Raw genomic sequence first — 16344 nt, 5'->3', positions numbered from 1 at the left:
TCCTTTTCAGATTTCGAGGTTTCCCTGTGGGTGCGTTTCAATTCATTTCAATTCCTTGAAATATCCATATTTGATATGTTAAATTTATACAAATTTCTCTAAATTAATTACTTTAGTGTAATCATCAACTCGCAGTCAATTTATGCGTATAATATATATATTATATAAACGTTGTTGATCTAATCATCAACTCGCAGTCAACTTATGCGTATATATCAGGTCGTCAAGTATGAAATTTGTAGAAAAGAAGGCAAAGTTGTTTCATAACTTACAAATACGAGGAATTATTTTATTCATCAAAGTATGCACCCATATTGTCGATGCACTTTTGCCATTTAAGCGGCAGGTTGTTCAGGCCGGTGATATGAAACCCTGGTGGACAAGAGTCAATGAATTCCTGGAAGACCAGTTTTACAGCATTGTCGGAATTAAATTGTTTTCCTATTAAAAAATTGTTCAAATTGTGGAAGAAGTGATAGACAGTGGGGGCTAGATCCGACGAGTATGGAGGATGATGAAGAAGTTCCAACTCCAATTCCTGTAGTTTTGCCACAGTCATTTGTGCAGTGTGTAATCTAACGTTATCATGCAATAAGATGGGAGTCGATTTGTTGACCAATCTAGGTTGTTTTTCTTTAAGTTTTTGCATCATTTCGTCCAGTTGGTTGCAGTATATTTCTGCTGTGATCGGTGAGCCAGGTTCCATAAAATTATAACGAATCTCACCTGCGCTAGACAGGTGTGATAACCTTTGATTCTGAGCAAACGCGTGGCTCATCGTTGAGGTCAAAATAACCTGTACGAAATTTGGCGAACCAATTTGATACTGTCTGCTGTTTAGTTACACCAGAGCCAAATACACTATTAATATTTCACGCGTCTATGTCGTAGTTCCACGTAAGAACTCATACTTCATAATAGTGCGAATTTTCGACCGTTCCATTTTCAACAAAATTAATTTTTAAAAAAGTTTTCAATATTTTTTAGAGCTTAAAATAATTTCTTTAAACAAGCGAGATTTGTAACTTTCCAATAAAAAAAACAGAACGGTAAAATATTAAGCCAATGTCAAATAATAAATTGTTGAAGTTGGCAATATTATTAATTACAAATTTCATCCTTGTCAACCTAATATATATATTGATGATTACACTAAAGTAATTAACTTATAGAAATTTGTATAAATTTACATATATAAAATGTAATATATAATAATGTATAATAATGTATAATAATATATATTCAGAGTATAGTAATTTTTCCCTAATTCACGGTCAGATTGCGTACAAAAATGGACAATTTGTGAAGAGGAGATACGATCATTCGAGTTTTGCAGTTCGTTTATATAGTTGTTGATCGGTAACTATAAAAACGAGCCGCAAGGCTCGAATAATCGTTTCTCCTCTTCCCAAATTGTCCATTTTTGAGTACAATCTGAGCGTCAATTAGGGAGAATTTACTATACTATTGTATTATATTCAACACATTTCAATTATTAAGAAAGGAAATAAATGTTTGTTAAGCTCCTGCATCTTGCAATCGATGCAGACAAATTTTATTTTGCATAAACATCTGCAGTCTAGTAATAAAACTATACATATATGCACATATTATAAAATATATAATACATATAATAGTACATATATAAAACATATATAAAATATCATATTTATACATTTTCGTATTAGAAATAGTAGAAATATAGAAATATAGTTTCTCTTCAGGTTTTTGTTTAAATATCGGTAAAATATCCCTCCTTTAGCCGGGACGCGCTGTATATTTAAAAAAAGAACTTAATAAAATATCATATTTGTTTATTTCGATATTAGAAATAATAGAAAATAAAGATATACAAATATGATATTTTCTTACGATTTCGTTTAGATATTAGTGACAATGCAAGAATTACTTCGGGTCTATAATTACGCACACCATTGTATATGCATAAATAAAATCAAATGTAAAATGTAATTGAATAAAATGTATGAAAGAGTTTTCATAATTTCAGCAAAAAATGTGAAACCTCTGTTATTCGGACCGACTCGGTAGGTTCAATATTAATCTTTTCTCCGCTACTGCACAAGCACCGCAGTAACAATCATCTAAAAATTTCCTTTACTAAAGAAATTGACAATTTCAAGACCTCAGAAAATTCAGTTGCTGTGCACAGTAAATAAACTACTAAAATTGAACCTAAAAACAAAAATTCAAACGAATAATCACTGTTTTGTTGTTTCGTAAACTTAATGCATCTTACCAATACGATTAACAAACATTACGATATCTTACCTAGAACGATTTATTACACTGAAGAAAATGTCAAGAATTTCCGTCATTTACATGTTTAATCTTAACAAATACATCATTAATTGAACTAAGTTATTTATAGTAATAATTAGTTACTAGTAATTATTAAATATTATAATAATATAGTAGTATATATTAGTATATAGTTAGTAACTAGTATATATTATATATTATATATTATATTAACTAGTATATATTACATATTATTATACAATGTATGCATATTACGTAATATAGTATATATCTATATTAATTAGTTTTATTGTTAATAATAATAAAAGATTTGATACATCTTATGAGATAGATACAAAGTTAATTACGCTTGAAAATAAATAAAAGGCACAGTAATTGGCTATCCCACAGTAACTGGCTCCACTATTCTCGAAACGACGGGATCCAATATAACCGATTTCGCGGCACGACCCATTCTATTTTTGTGGCAGCCGAAGAACAGTCAGACCGGACAGAGACTATTCGTGAAATTTCAATCGTCGCGTCTGCGGACCGAGCATCGCTGAGCGTCGCAGATGGTACATAGCTCGACGGAGAAAGTCAGTGGCCCGTGGACCCGGCAGTCTTCGGTCAAGTAAACCCGGGGATCGGTTTAATCGCGTCGTTTAATCGCGGCAGGTGGGCCGCCGGATTAATTATTTAAAGCCCCTTAGGCTAACGTCGAATTAATGGACACAGCGCCGCAATGCCACCGCGGCATCGATAATTCTGCAGTTCTGTGGCCGCTCTCATTGGTTCTGGGGCGCGTGCCGTTCGCAGGCCACGTATCTTGCACGTAGAATACGTTCCTCCTCGAGCTGCCGTACAATTTCGATGTTGCTCGGACTTCCCGGTGATTAGTTTGCCGGATAACTCCGTGGCGGAGTTGCCCGGGACCGGCGAATTTCGGCCGGTTTTGATAGTTGCCGCGATGATGTCCGCGTTCTGCGTCGCCTATCCTAATTTGTTCAGCAGAAACACCTCGGTTACGCGCCGACATTATCAAAACCATCGCGACATCGAACCAAATTTATTCGACTTTGCTATCGCAAGATAAATCTCGTGCCTTGCTGCGTTCCACATCTCGGACCCTGTCTACTTGTTTTTACGTCCCGACGAGGAACGTAAAAACAAGCGATTCATTTCTCGACCGAAATTTCGTGGAACGTCAATTTTCCAGAGAAAAGGTCCAATTACTGGCTCACATTGTGTATCTGAAGAATTTCAAACAACTGGTTATTTTATATGTTTATATATTTATACAGGGTGTCCCAGGTTTTAACCCTTAGCACTCCGAACCATTTTGGACGTTGGCTACCAGCTACTCGGCGCCACTTTTCGACAGAAACGGGCATTTACAGACCCTCGTACTATTTAGTATGGTTTTGGAACTAACTAACATATTATAATGATATTGGACTTATATGAATTTGACTGAAATCGAGAAATTTGCAAAAAAATCAATATTTTATTTTTTATAATTTTGTTATTGTTTGGTTTATAATTTCGTTTCGTTGTTGTAATCGCTATCTATGCGAACTCTTTCTCTCGTCGCCTTGTTGCTTGGACGATATCACTATCGCTGCTATCAAAACGATGGACTAACTGTAAAAGAAAACCTTCTACATATCTGTAGTAACATTTCTGTGTAACATTTCTAACATATCTGTATAAACGTCTATCCGGAGCTCATCTTCGCTACTACTTGTGTCATGAGACTCATTCGTGTTTGAACGTTTTGCCATTGTTCTAATAAAAAATATGAATAAATACATAGGTTGAAAATTTCTAATTGTTATTACTAACTCGCAAGATGATATTTACCAAAAAAACTTTTACCAAACAATTTATTTACCAAGAGAAGAATAACTTTTCCGATTTTCTCACTCGTTAGATCTATCTATACCGCTCGACGCTTCGAACCAGACCGAGTTCAGCTTTGAAAATCTTTTCCTCCAGATTTTATGATTATAAATCTCACTATACAGTGCGTGCTATGTTCGCATACCGATCTTTCTTCTACAAACTTGCCTTATTGCTCTTTTCAAGTGGCGTCTTCGAAGTGCTCGGACCGTCGTGAGCACGCCTCTCACGTTCTCGTCAAAACCCGCTGACATTTCTTGTATATATCTTAGTAATTTTACTATATTTTGATTCGATTTCTTCTGCCATTTCAAGAGAAAACTTCAGGGAAACATGCATGTCTGAAAAAGTTGCGCTGAAATAACTCAATTCCCCGTAATTACTAATAAACTTGAATGTCCCACAAGAGGGGACATCCGAGTGATATGCTAGAATTACGATGTCCCATGAGAGGGGACAGCGGAATGCAAAGAGTTAATGTTCAAACTTTGTTAGTGTATTCTATGGCACAAAGTAAGAAAAGAATGTTATGCAAACATAGGTCGTATAGAGCTTGATTAAGAAGTTATAACAAACATTCAGAATAGGAATAGTAATCAACTTGCTGTTACTGCGAGCATTGGCTTGAATAGATCAGCGCATGCCGTGTGTTTATGTAAGCTGTGTTTATTAATACATTTCGAAATGTATTAATAACCGTTGTTGATAATACATGATTGACATCGATCGAAGATTTTTTTTTATTTTTTTATTTTTTTTTAGTTCATTACTATTCCTATTCTGAATTTCTGTTATAACTTCTTAATAAAGCTCTATATGATCTATGTCTACATAACATTCTTTTCTTACTTCGCGCCATAGAATATACTGACAATGTTTGAACATTAAAACCTGGGACACCCTGTATATTTTATATGTTTAAAATGATCTAGAACATTTTTCCGGAAGAAGAAATGAATTCTTCCGCTGGAGAAATTAATGGACTCAATTCTGCAACAGGTATTTGTGTGATATTAATCAAATATTAACAGCTTAATTCGTAATTCATTTATTTCTAATTGCATTCACGATAACTTTATAAATACAAACACAAAACTAGTAAGTGAACCTATATTTATTTCGCAGAAAATTTCCAAATATTTGTAATATTGTTATAATAACCATATTGATCCAGACTATATTATTTAAATAATGATATGTTTCACTTAATGCATTGTGACGAATCACCTACTAATAACAGAAAAGAAAATGACAGGAACGTTACGTGAAACATGTCGTTACATCGCAAAAATGAGACGGACCTAACATTATTTCGGTCACTGTAGTCGGACGTCTTCGCGGAACCTCGTTTTTCGAGAACTGGACGGGACCGTATTCGAACCTGGAATGTTTAGCGGTAAATGCTCGGAAAACGCTTCAAAATCTATTCTCGCATTTCGTCGTTCGTCTGTCCACTGAAATTCAGAGGACCCCCGGGCAGTAGAAGTTTAATCGGGGCCATTTCTTGTCCGACCGTAACGCGGTTTCCGAGTGGACGAGCCGTAAAACTTTTATGCCGAGCCCACGGAGGTTTTGATTGCGTAGCGGGCAAGAATTTTTTTCACTGCCGTTTACGGACAATAACGAGTCTTCCGCAAACGAGAAATGTCTGTGCGCGTCTTGATAAAATTATGGCCCCGCTGGTTTATGGCCGTGCCAAAGAATAATGTTTACCGCTCAAACAGGAACTATCTGACCGTTTTACTCGAGGAACAAAGGACGGATTAAAAATATAGCGGCGTGTTCGAGAAAGTGGCGGCACGTCCGAAGCGATCCCAAACGTGGACGATTTTATGGACTGACTGTACTCGAAACTGTATACGCGATAAATACGTATATACGTACTCGTTCGTACATTTATGCCATGATAACTGCAAATCTGACTCGTTATATATATATATATATAATTAACTATACATAAAGATTCTATAATAGAAAACTATAACGAGTAACATATATATATATATATATATATATTATAGTATATAATATATATTATAATATATAATATATAATATATATTATAGTTTTCTATTACAGAATTCGCAGTTAATGCGACCATACTAAAAGAAATAAAGTTATAATAGTAATAATAATAATAATAATAATAATAATAATAATAATAATAATAATAGTAGTAGTAGTAGTAGTAATAGTAATGGTAACAAAAAAAGTTACAAAATTATAAATCTTGATCGGTCAGGAAAATATAACATGTGTGTCCTTTTTGTAATTGTCTTTTTAATCTTCGTCGTAAATTGTTATTTCTAAGAAGCTTCTCGTGGATATACAATCGAAGATATTATGTCGAATGTCTTTTCTAGCAATATACAGGGTGTCCCAAAAATGTCTCGCAATCCGGAAATGGCGGGTTCCTCGGATCATTTGAAGCAGCTTCTTCCTTTACAAAAATGTTCTCCGAGGCACCGTTAACGAGTTATTAACGAAAAACAGTGACCAATAAGAATCGAGTACGGCTGACGCGAGGCGGCCCAGCCAACCAGCGCGCGAAGCCCGGTTCCGCTCATTGGCTCGGTCGGCTCGCGCCAGCCGAGCTCGCCTCTCATTGGTCACTGTTTTTCGTTAATAACTCGTTAACGGTGCCTCGGAGAAGATTTTTGTAAAGGAAAAAGTTGCTTCGAATGACCCGAGGAACCCGCCACTTTCGGATTGCGAGACATTTTTGGGACACCCTGTATTATGTTTTTCTTATTTCACTATCACTTATTCCTAGACTGCGGACATTTATGCATTTACGGCATGTGCAAATTTATCAAATGCAAGAATGAGTATAAATTAACGAGCCAATAATCTAATCGCATTATTATTTTCTGTTTTGAGTGAGCAATTTTTTAGTTGACGGAGGAAATTTTTGTTGATTTCTAATCCCGCTACAACAAGTTATGAAAGTGAGAATTTGCATAAAAGTCTCTAGTTTACTTGTTACATGTTTCTATTTCGCTTTGTCAAGCGTGATTTCATAATCTGTATCGTGATCAATGGAAAGAATACGACTATTTCTTATTTGTTTGCTATGAAAATGTTGTATCTATTCTATCTTAATTAAGATAGATCATAATTTAATCTTAATATTGAAGATTGTTTGTAACATCAGAAATATATGATAGCTTTGAAATTAAGTTCAATCATTAGATGAAATGCTCAACAGAATCTTCTATTTATTATTTATATATTTATTTAGTATTTATAATATTCAAGGTTGTTTATAACATCAGAAATATATGATAGCTTTGAAATTAAGTTCAATCATTAGATGAAATGCTCAACAGAATCTTCTATTTATTATTTATATATTTATTTAGTATTTATAATATTCAAGGTTGTTTATAACATCAGAAATATATGATAGCTTTGAAATTAAGTTCAATCATGCGATGAAATGCTCAACAGAATCTTCTATTTATTATTTCTATATTTATTTAGTATTATAATCAACTACACACTTTCTACTAAAATACTACAAACTCTCGCGAGAAATATCTTCTTATTTGTGCAAGTAACAATCCAATTACTTGTTTCCTTTCCAGGAGTACAGACAACAAAGAGAATTAACAACGATACCGTATAATCGTCTCTGTCGGTAATTCAATCAGCTGATGTTAAAGTAAATAAATTTGATTGCCCTCTTCGTTCCTCTATTTTCATACCGAATATAATTTGTTCATCGCTGGTTGATGTATTTTAGCGTATCAAAAGGTCTGCGCAGATCCACTGTGAAATTACCAAACGAGATTTAATACAGAATCGAATCGATGCGAGAAGATTCGTCGCGCCGTGCGCCGCGCCCGACATTCGCCGCTGATTAATTACCGCATTAATTAAATTGTTTATAACGTCATCGGCCAGCTCACGCCGCGATAGTGTATTATAATTAAAGTCGTTTCAGCCGTTTAAACTACCCGCAGCCCCACGGCCGAACAAAAATGTTTTTGTTCTGTTCAAACTCGCGGTGCTCAACGGAACTTTAAGCTTTCTTAGGAAACTGTTCTTAAGGGAAATCGCTACACGGCAACCCTCGATGGAGTTGCTTAAGTAACCGCAGAAAATTCTCGGCCGTCGCGGCAAGCATTCTGATGTAGCCACAATTCAGCCCGGTTAATCCTAAATAGGTATTTCTGTAAGCAGATATTTGAGAAGGAAACGAGAAATCCATCGAGAACCATCATAACACGATCGCGATTCCGGTGGGTGAAAAGTCGGGGCTATACGTGCGAATCCAATTAATGCTTTTGCTCGTTCTTCCACTATATTCAACGAAACGTTCAACTTGGCAATAATAAATGCTCAATGCATATCAATCACTGGAACTATAAATATTGCACTATGACAATTTTAATATTAACAGAATTATGACATTTCTTGTCTTCCTTTAACGGAAACTTCCTTTAACTTCCTTGTCGTAGAATTATTTAGAAAAATCGTGAAAAATTGTTCACCCAAACAATGTTTAGATTACGGCACAAATTTTCGAAGCATAAGAACAGCAGTTTTGGGACATTTGATCCGTTGGAATCGCGATCAATAACACTGCGCGATGGATCAGCAATTCGAAGGAACGCGGAAATGTTATTGTCGCTGTAAAAGCTACGAGCATTTGACCGCTAAACCGTTGAAAATTAAATAGCCGCTGATAATACTCGACAGTAACTCGGAGGTGGGAACTTTTACAACCTCCGCGGGAAAGCGTATGCAATAAGACGGTTTCATGGGACCGAACATACCGTTGTCAGACCGGGGAACTTCGTTTGCTGAATAAAGTTGATGAAAACTTTTAAACAATATTTTTCCCGATAGAATCGGAATCTGTTGTTCCAATAGAATTACGTTTTAAATGGGAAATGTAAGCTCGCTAAATATTTATACTTCGATGACGTACGGAATGAAGTAAAATATTTTCGCTTCGTACGAAAAAATGAAGTAACTTTTACTTCGTACGATAAAATAAAATGACTTTGTTTCGACAATCCAAAGAATGAGAAATTATGAAAAAGTAAAATAACTATAAATATTTAACACGTTAAGCACAGAGCTGATCTTGCTGGGCTTTCTATTGAAGTACGGCTGAATTCTGCGCGAGGCTATTTCTCTGGACGGCAGAGTCTGATATGTACTGTACAGAGTCTGATACTGTATATTCTGTCTGCACATACAGGGTGTCCCAAAAATATCTCGCAATCCGAAAGTGGCGGGTTCCTCGGGCCATTGGAAGCAACTTTTTCCTTTACAAAAATGTTCTCCGAGGCACCGTTAACGAGTTATTAACGAAAAACAGTGACCAATGAGTGGCGATCTCGGCTGGCGCGAGGCGACCGAGCCAATGAGCGGAACTGGGCTTCGCGCGCTGGTTGGCTGGGCCGCCTCGCGTCAGCCGTACTCGATTCTTATTGGTCACTGTTGTTCGCTAATAACTCGTTAACGGTGCCTCGGAGAACATTTTTGTAAAGGAAGAAGTTGCTTCAAATGATCCGAGGAACCCGCCATTTCCGGATTGCGAGACATTTTTGGGACACCCTGTATTATGTTTTTCTTATATAGTGCTTTTCATAAGACAATGGAATATGTTGTAATAAAAGTCACCAGTATTATAATTATATCAAACAGATAATTAACATTTTTCACTGGAATGAAACGGTATCTAGTAAATTTTCAAATAAAATTTAAAATAATATATGATTGCGTTATTTAAAAATTGCTCTATTTAAATAGAGAGCTTAAATAGAGCTCTTTTAAAATTGGAAAGGTCGTTCTAATAGAAAAGTCTAAATTCTGCGTTCTAAAATTTTGTCAGAAAGTAAACTTGCGATTTGAATTAAAATATTTACCTAGCAAATTATCTATCTAATCATCTCTGGCAAATTATCCGTGACAAATAAAATTCCTGCATGTTAGAAACATCGAAAAAATCGTAGAGGATTAAAATTGGCGAACTTGGCGCGATCGATGTCCCTTACAAATTTGATTAATCAAGTCGAAGTACGAGTTTAGTCCCACGTTCCGAGTACTCCGACTAGTTCCTTCCCCTCCTTTCGATATCTCCTTTCGATGATCGAATCCACCGGCGATTGCGCTACGATTTCGAATCGTTTAATCGTGCTAAAATCCGGGTCACCGCTTGAACGATGCAGCGCTATATGTATACGACACGCGTGGCTCCGTCGTCGATCCGTTGAATGACAAGCGCTGCAGTGCGAAGAAAAAATGCGAGTCGACAGACTTCCGCCCTGCCATGTTTTTAATTACTCTAATATAGTTTTCGTCAATCACACGGCTTGTTGCGGCGCGAAACTCTTCTGGCGAATTAATATGATCCAAGCAGCAAATTAACCACTTGTACTATTACAACGAGTCAGACTCGCGATGATTCTCAATCATTCGTTCATACTCTATTAAATACGAATGTTATGCATTTTTTCTAACTCGAGATAAAATTCGATTCTTCTGCTATCGTGGTTTAGGAATGAAAGTAAACGAAAACATGCAAAAAACAAAAATTGCATCGTTAGTAGATTGCTCATCGAATAGCGAACTTGTCAAAATATTATATAAAATTGATGCGAATGAAAAATCGGCCGAGGTACGTTTTCTGGAAATTATGTTTACAGTCATTGGTAAACCTTTTTTTGCAAATTTTTGTCTTTCTTACAAACTGCTATATTATCATGCAAATAGTAAATTCTGAGATCGAAGAAAGAAAAATGTAAGTGAAATTAATGAAATTAAACAATTTCTTGGAAATTATATTTGCACAGGCAATTGAACGTTTTTTTACAAATCATTGACCTTCTTACGAGCTACAACATTATTAATGAAATTTTTTAGTAAATATTGAAAAGGAAAATGGAATAATACAAGTGTAGTTTGCGAGATTAAATAATCCTGTGGAAATTCCATTTGCAAAAATTGGTGAATGTTTTTCGCGAGATCGAAGCTGAGATAATGTAAGCAAAGTTTGCTAAATTCTATTCTAGAGTTTTTCGATCGTATACATATATACACATAGGACACATTGCCTCGATTTTCTCGACAGCTTTTTTAAACTCTGGAGAAACGACGAAATGGCACCAATATGGAGACTTAAAGTATCGATATTCGAGTGAAACATCGCGAGCGTTTCACCTGCGAGATAAAAGCTGAGTGCCAGAGTAGAAAAAGCCTCTGTCAGATTTTAGATTTTTGTCTCTGAAACAATTCTGTGGAGTATCAAATAGATCGATCCTGTACCCTCTGAAATACCATGATCATGGATTCTAAATGCCGACAGGTAACATGCATCAAGTTTTGACGTTATAATAATTTTTCAAATAGAACTAGCTTAGCCAAGTGGTTTATTTTTATGCTGACGATAAGCTTTTCTAATATCCTCAGTTTTTTCTCTTCGTTTATATTGAATTACTTCCACCAATTGTTTTCTAAAGTTTTAAAAATTCATCCCAACATTTTTGCCTAATTCATTCCCCATTTTAACACTAGATTTATGGAGCTCTAAAAGCAGCTATTTTATATTGGTTTATAAAAGCAAAACAATAAGACATTTATTCTGAATTTTAACTGATGTATAATGATTATTGTATTATTGAATAATCGTACGAACACGTGCAATATCAAAATAAGTAATAACGACATAAAATACAATATAGTGATTATATAAATAAATAAATAGTATATAATATTAAAATATATAGTAAATATTGCTCACGTTGCTCTACAATAATATCATATTCAAGAAACATAATAATAAACAAATGAAGGGAAACCTATTATTGGTTTGGCAACTAAGTAATTGCCGATTTGTTCAATGAAATAGAATTTTTTTTTTTGCTTTTTTGCGAAGTTTAATCTGTAATGTATTTCCCATTTTGTTCGATGACCTTCTGCCATCTCTCTGACAACTTGAAAATTCCACGCTCGTAGAAAGTCTGATCCTTTCCGGCCAAAAACTGTGTTAAGTGAGATTTTACAGCGTCATCGTCGTTCAAAGTTTTACCACGAAGGGAGTTGTCCAGGGATCGAAATAAGTGGTAATCCGATGGCGCGAGATCAGGGCTATATGGTGGGTGTAACATCGATTCCCAACCAATGTCCATCAATTTTTGCCGAGCGGACAAAGACGTGTGCGGCCTAGCATTGTCCTGCTGGAAAATGACACCTTTACGATCGACCGATTCTGGTCGCTTTTCCTTGACCGCTGCATTCAATTTGTCCAGTTGCTAACATTCACGGATAATAAAAAATAACATAATAATAATAATAATAATTTTATAATACAACATTTACGGATATCATAAAAATGGGAGTGAGAGACATCTATAACTGAAATCGGCAATTACTTAGTTGCCAACCCAATATATTTTAGCGCACGTATAAAGGTTCGTGTGCACAGTTTATACGGAAAATAAGAAATGAACTTCTCTAAATATGTAATAGACGGCTGTTTATTCCTAGACTGTATTATAGTTCTTCCGTTGCAACCGGACTGTAATAAACTGTGCGGAGCGTGGTTATCTGTAATCAACGATATCATATGTAAGGAGAAAATGGCCGCGTAGGGACCTGGTCCACCGGATGTAGAGCCGCGGTACCTATATGAACTCAGAGGGTAGTAGTCGGGGGCAGTATTCCACGTAGAATGTAGAGGTAACGAACTATACATACGCGTGGTCACATGTTACTATCTACACATATGCAGAATACGCGACGTTTAATTTTGAATAGACTATACTTTTCGTTATCGCGACAAATATTTAATCCAGATTTCAGTTATATTCGTCGTTTGTTATGCTCTGTTCTTATTGTATTTTTATTGTATTTTTATTAACGGAGCAGACTCTCTATCTTTCCTACTGAATTATTAAATATAAAACTATTTATAATCAATATTCTGCTCTTAACGCAAAACGCTTCTACACACTTATTTTCAAACTCGAGCAATCAAGTTAAGAATCTATTATAGAAATATGCATTTTTTTTTCTTATTCACTTAGAGCATTTACAATCAATTCCCTCACGTGTGTGTAATTATGAGTAAATTCGTCGACCGTTTACTATAACACGAGGAGTAACTTACATGGTTACATTAGATCATTGAACATACTATAATAATGTATGCGTTATATATTTGCGTGTATATTTGCGATAATATTAGATTTAATTGGTGGATCTGTTTTCTGGATTATACATTCTTAATCCAACATTGCTGGTGTCGGTGCGAAATAATTCAATAGCCAATAGTTTTCGTAACAACAGTTTTGTGTCAACGATATTTAATTTACCTTGATCAGCTTTCTGAGATCCACGGTGACTTACACAAGCAACACAGAAGAGAATTGGTCTTTAAATTCGAAAATGAGAGTAAGAAAAATTTCGATAGGATCGGTATTTCGATTTTAGAGGTGTCTCGCGGTTTTCATTGCATAAATATTTCCACAAACCAGAAGCCAGTCAAGCGCACACTGTGCTGTATCGCGGACAATGGCTCTCGCATTTCGAAAAACAGAGACCGTACATCACGATTCTCCATTTTCGCAAACTCTGCCGGCACATATGTACAGCACGAATCTGCGATAAGTCACGTGTTGTTCGGAACAGTACGGAACTGGGCTGTTCTCCAAAGAAAGTCAGCTGACATTTTCCGGCGGTACTCTTAGAGTTGTCGGAAAGTATAGAAACAACAGACGTGCTAGATACAGAAGTAGCATTGTCTCTGTTGGTCGTAGCGTAAACCCGGCGACAATGATCGTAGTTGGCAGAACGGAAACGAAACGCGACCTATTCGCTGTCAGGCGAAACGAACACCTTACGTTTATCATCTGACGGCTTTATTTGTTCAAAACGAACGATATATTTGATTAACACGTTCCGTGCCGAGCTTTTTTTACTCGAATCTTCACACTTTGATATTTTACTAAAACTTGATGTATTACGTGCAATTATTAATTCTCGTACACATAACAACGTAACAAAAACTTATCAACGCCCATTCTTGCGGTGGAAATTGATTCTTCGGTTCTAAATTTCTTGTAAACAATTTGTTCGGTTCACTAAGTAAACATGCAAGCGTGTACCATCGATGGTACACGTGGCACGGAACGTGTTAATAGTTGCAATAGATAGTATTATATTTTTCTAGCATTCTTTCCTCTACATGTGCTAACAGTGCAACGGAAAGAATGGTACCACATTCTATTAAGTGATCAAAATTCTCATTTTGAAACTCGGTTCTTCTCTTTCAAGGTCCAATCATCGCTGAGCCTTTGGTTCGTTTTCATGGGCATGATTAGAATAAAAGAATAAGAATAAAAATATTTTCTTAGTTATTTGAAGGTAAAAATTTTTTTAGTAGCAAATATATAAAATAGAAGAATAAAAAGACGGCTTTAAATAAAAAGCTCAAAAAGAGGGTCGTCAAGAACGAAACTTGTAGTTTACAGTTTTGCCAACTTTGACAGCTTGGTATTTGACAGTGCCTTAACACTTTCACAACCGCATGTTATTAAGAAAAGTTTTGCAAATGGCTTGCCACTGGTACCACGTGGGAGTCACCGGCAAATAGCGACTGGCCTATCAATGGTACCACGTGAGTGTCACCGGCAAATAACGACTGGTCTACCAATGACACCACGTGAGTGGCACCGGCATACAACGACTGGCCTGCCCATGACACCACAGTGGTGTCAGCGGTTGTGAAAGTGTTAATATTTATCTATGCTGTTTTTTTTTTGTTAAGAAGCTGCACATATTGCCGGTAAAAGGAAATTATCCTAAGCTCTAAAAAATATTATTAACTTTTTTTCGTACTGTAACGAAGTATGAGTTCTTACGTGAAACTACGGCATCGCGGACCGCGCGAAACTTAAATGGTGTATTTGGTTCTAGTGTAACTACGCAGCAAACAGTATCAAAATGGTTTGTCAAATTTCGGAGTGGTAACTTCGACCTCACAAATGATCCACGCGGTCGCCCAGAACCAAAGGCCAATAATGACGTACTAAAGGTCACCGTTGAGTCTGATCCATCTCAAAGTGCTTATGGATTATCATTAAAGTTCGGTGTAAGCAAACAAACAATATTAACTCATTTAGCTCAAATCGGGAAAGTGAAAAAGTTAGATAAGTAGGTTCCTCGTGAACTGAACGAAAACCAGAAACAAAAGCGTTTGGAAGCCTGTTTGATGTTGCTTTCTCGCCACAAGTCTGATCCATTTTTGAATCGAATAATCACTTGTGATGAGAAATGGATTCAATATGACAATCGCAAGCGTTCAGCGCAGTGGTTAGACAAGAACGAATCTCCAAAACATACTCGAAAGCGTAGTATTCGTCAGAAGAAGTTGATGGTCAGTGTTTGGTGAACTAGTGCAGGGGTGTAATTCATTACGAGTTCATGAAACCAGGCTCATCGATCACAGCAGAAATATACTGTAAGCAATTAGACAAAATGATGCTAGAACTTAAAAAGAAAACAGCCCAGATTGGTCAACAGATCGACTCCTATCTTACTGCAAGATAACGCCAGACCACACACTGCGCAAATGACCGTGGCAAAACTACAGGAATTGGAGTTGGAACTTCTTCATCATCCTCCATACTCACCAGATCTAGCTCCCACAGACTACCGCTTCTTTCGTAATTTGGACAACTTCTTGATAGGAAAAAATTTCAATTCCGATAATGCAGTAAAATTTGCCTTCCAGGAATTCGTAGACTCTCGTCCATCAGGTTTTTAATGCGCTGATAATTTGGGCGCATACTTTGACGAGTAAAATCGTTTCTTGCGTTTATAAATTATCAGCAAACTTTGCCTATTTTTCTACAAATTTCATACTCGACGATACTTCGTAATCCGATACCAACTGAAGCATTCATTGAATATTATTCTTAGCTACTGTATAAGATAATAAAAATATGAGAAATTGAACTTCCGCTGTAAAATAAAACAGAGCTACCCAGTTAAGAGAGTTGAATATTGAAATTAACACCGATATATATTTTTCGATACACCGTATTCAAAAGGGACCTCGACGGTTCGCGAGAAGGAAATCAACTTATTCCGAGCGTTTCGAGACGTATTCTCGAGCGTCAGTCATTTAAGCCGTTGGATGTTTGACAAAAGGAAAAGCAGACGTCG

General features: G+C 36.0%; 2 pseudogenes; one reads left to right on the top strand and one right to left on the bottom strand.

The window, feature by feature from the left end:
- Positions 1-289: 289 nt before the first annotated feature.
- LOC143258901 (histone-lysine N-methyltransferase SETMAR pseudogene) lies at positions 290-778 on the bottom strand (annotated as a pseudogene).
- A 12785-nt stretch (positions 779-13563) lies between these two features.
- Positions 13564-15943, top strand: LOC143258900 (histone-lysine N-methyltransferase SETMAR pseudogene; annotated as a pseudogene).
- The last annotated feature ends 401 nt before the right edge of the window (positions 15944-16344 follow it).

This window comes from Megalopta genalis, chromosome 2 (assembly GCF_051020955.1).
Source record: "Megalopta genalis isolate 19385.01 chromosome 2, iyMegGena1_principal, whole genome shotgun sequence".
In the NCBI taxonomy this organism is placed as follows: domain Eukaryota; kingdom Metazoa; phylum Arthropoda; class Insecta; order Hymenoptera; family Halictidae; genus Megalopta; species Megalopta genalis.
Note: the sequence above shows the minus strand (reverse complement) of the source record. Positions and strands in the feature narration are given on the sequence as shown.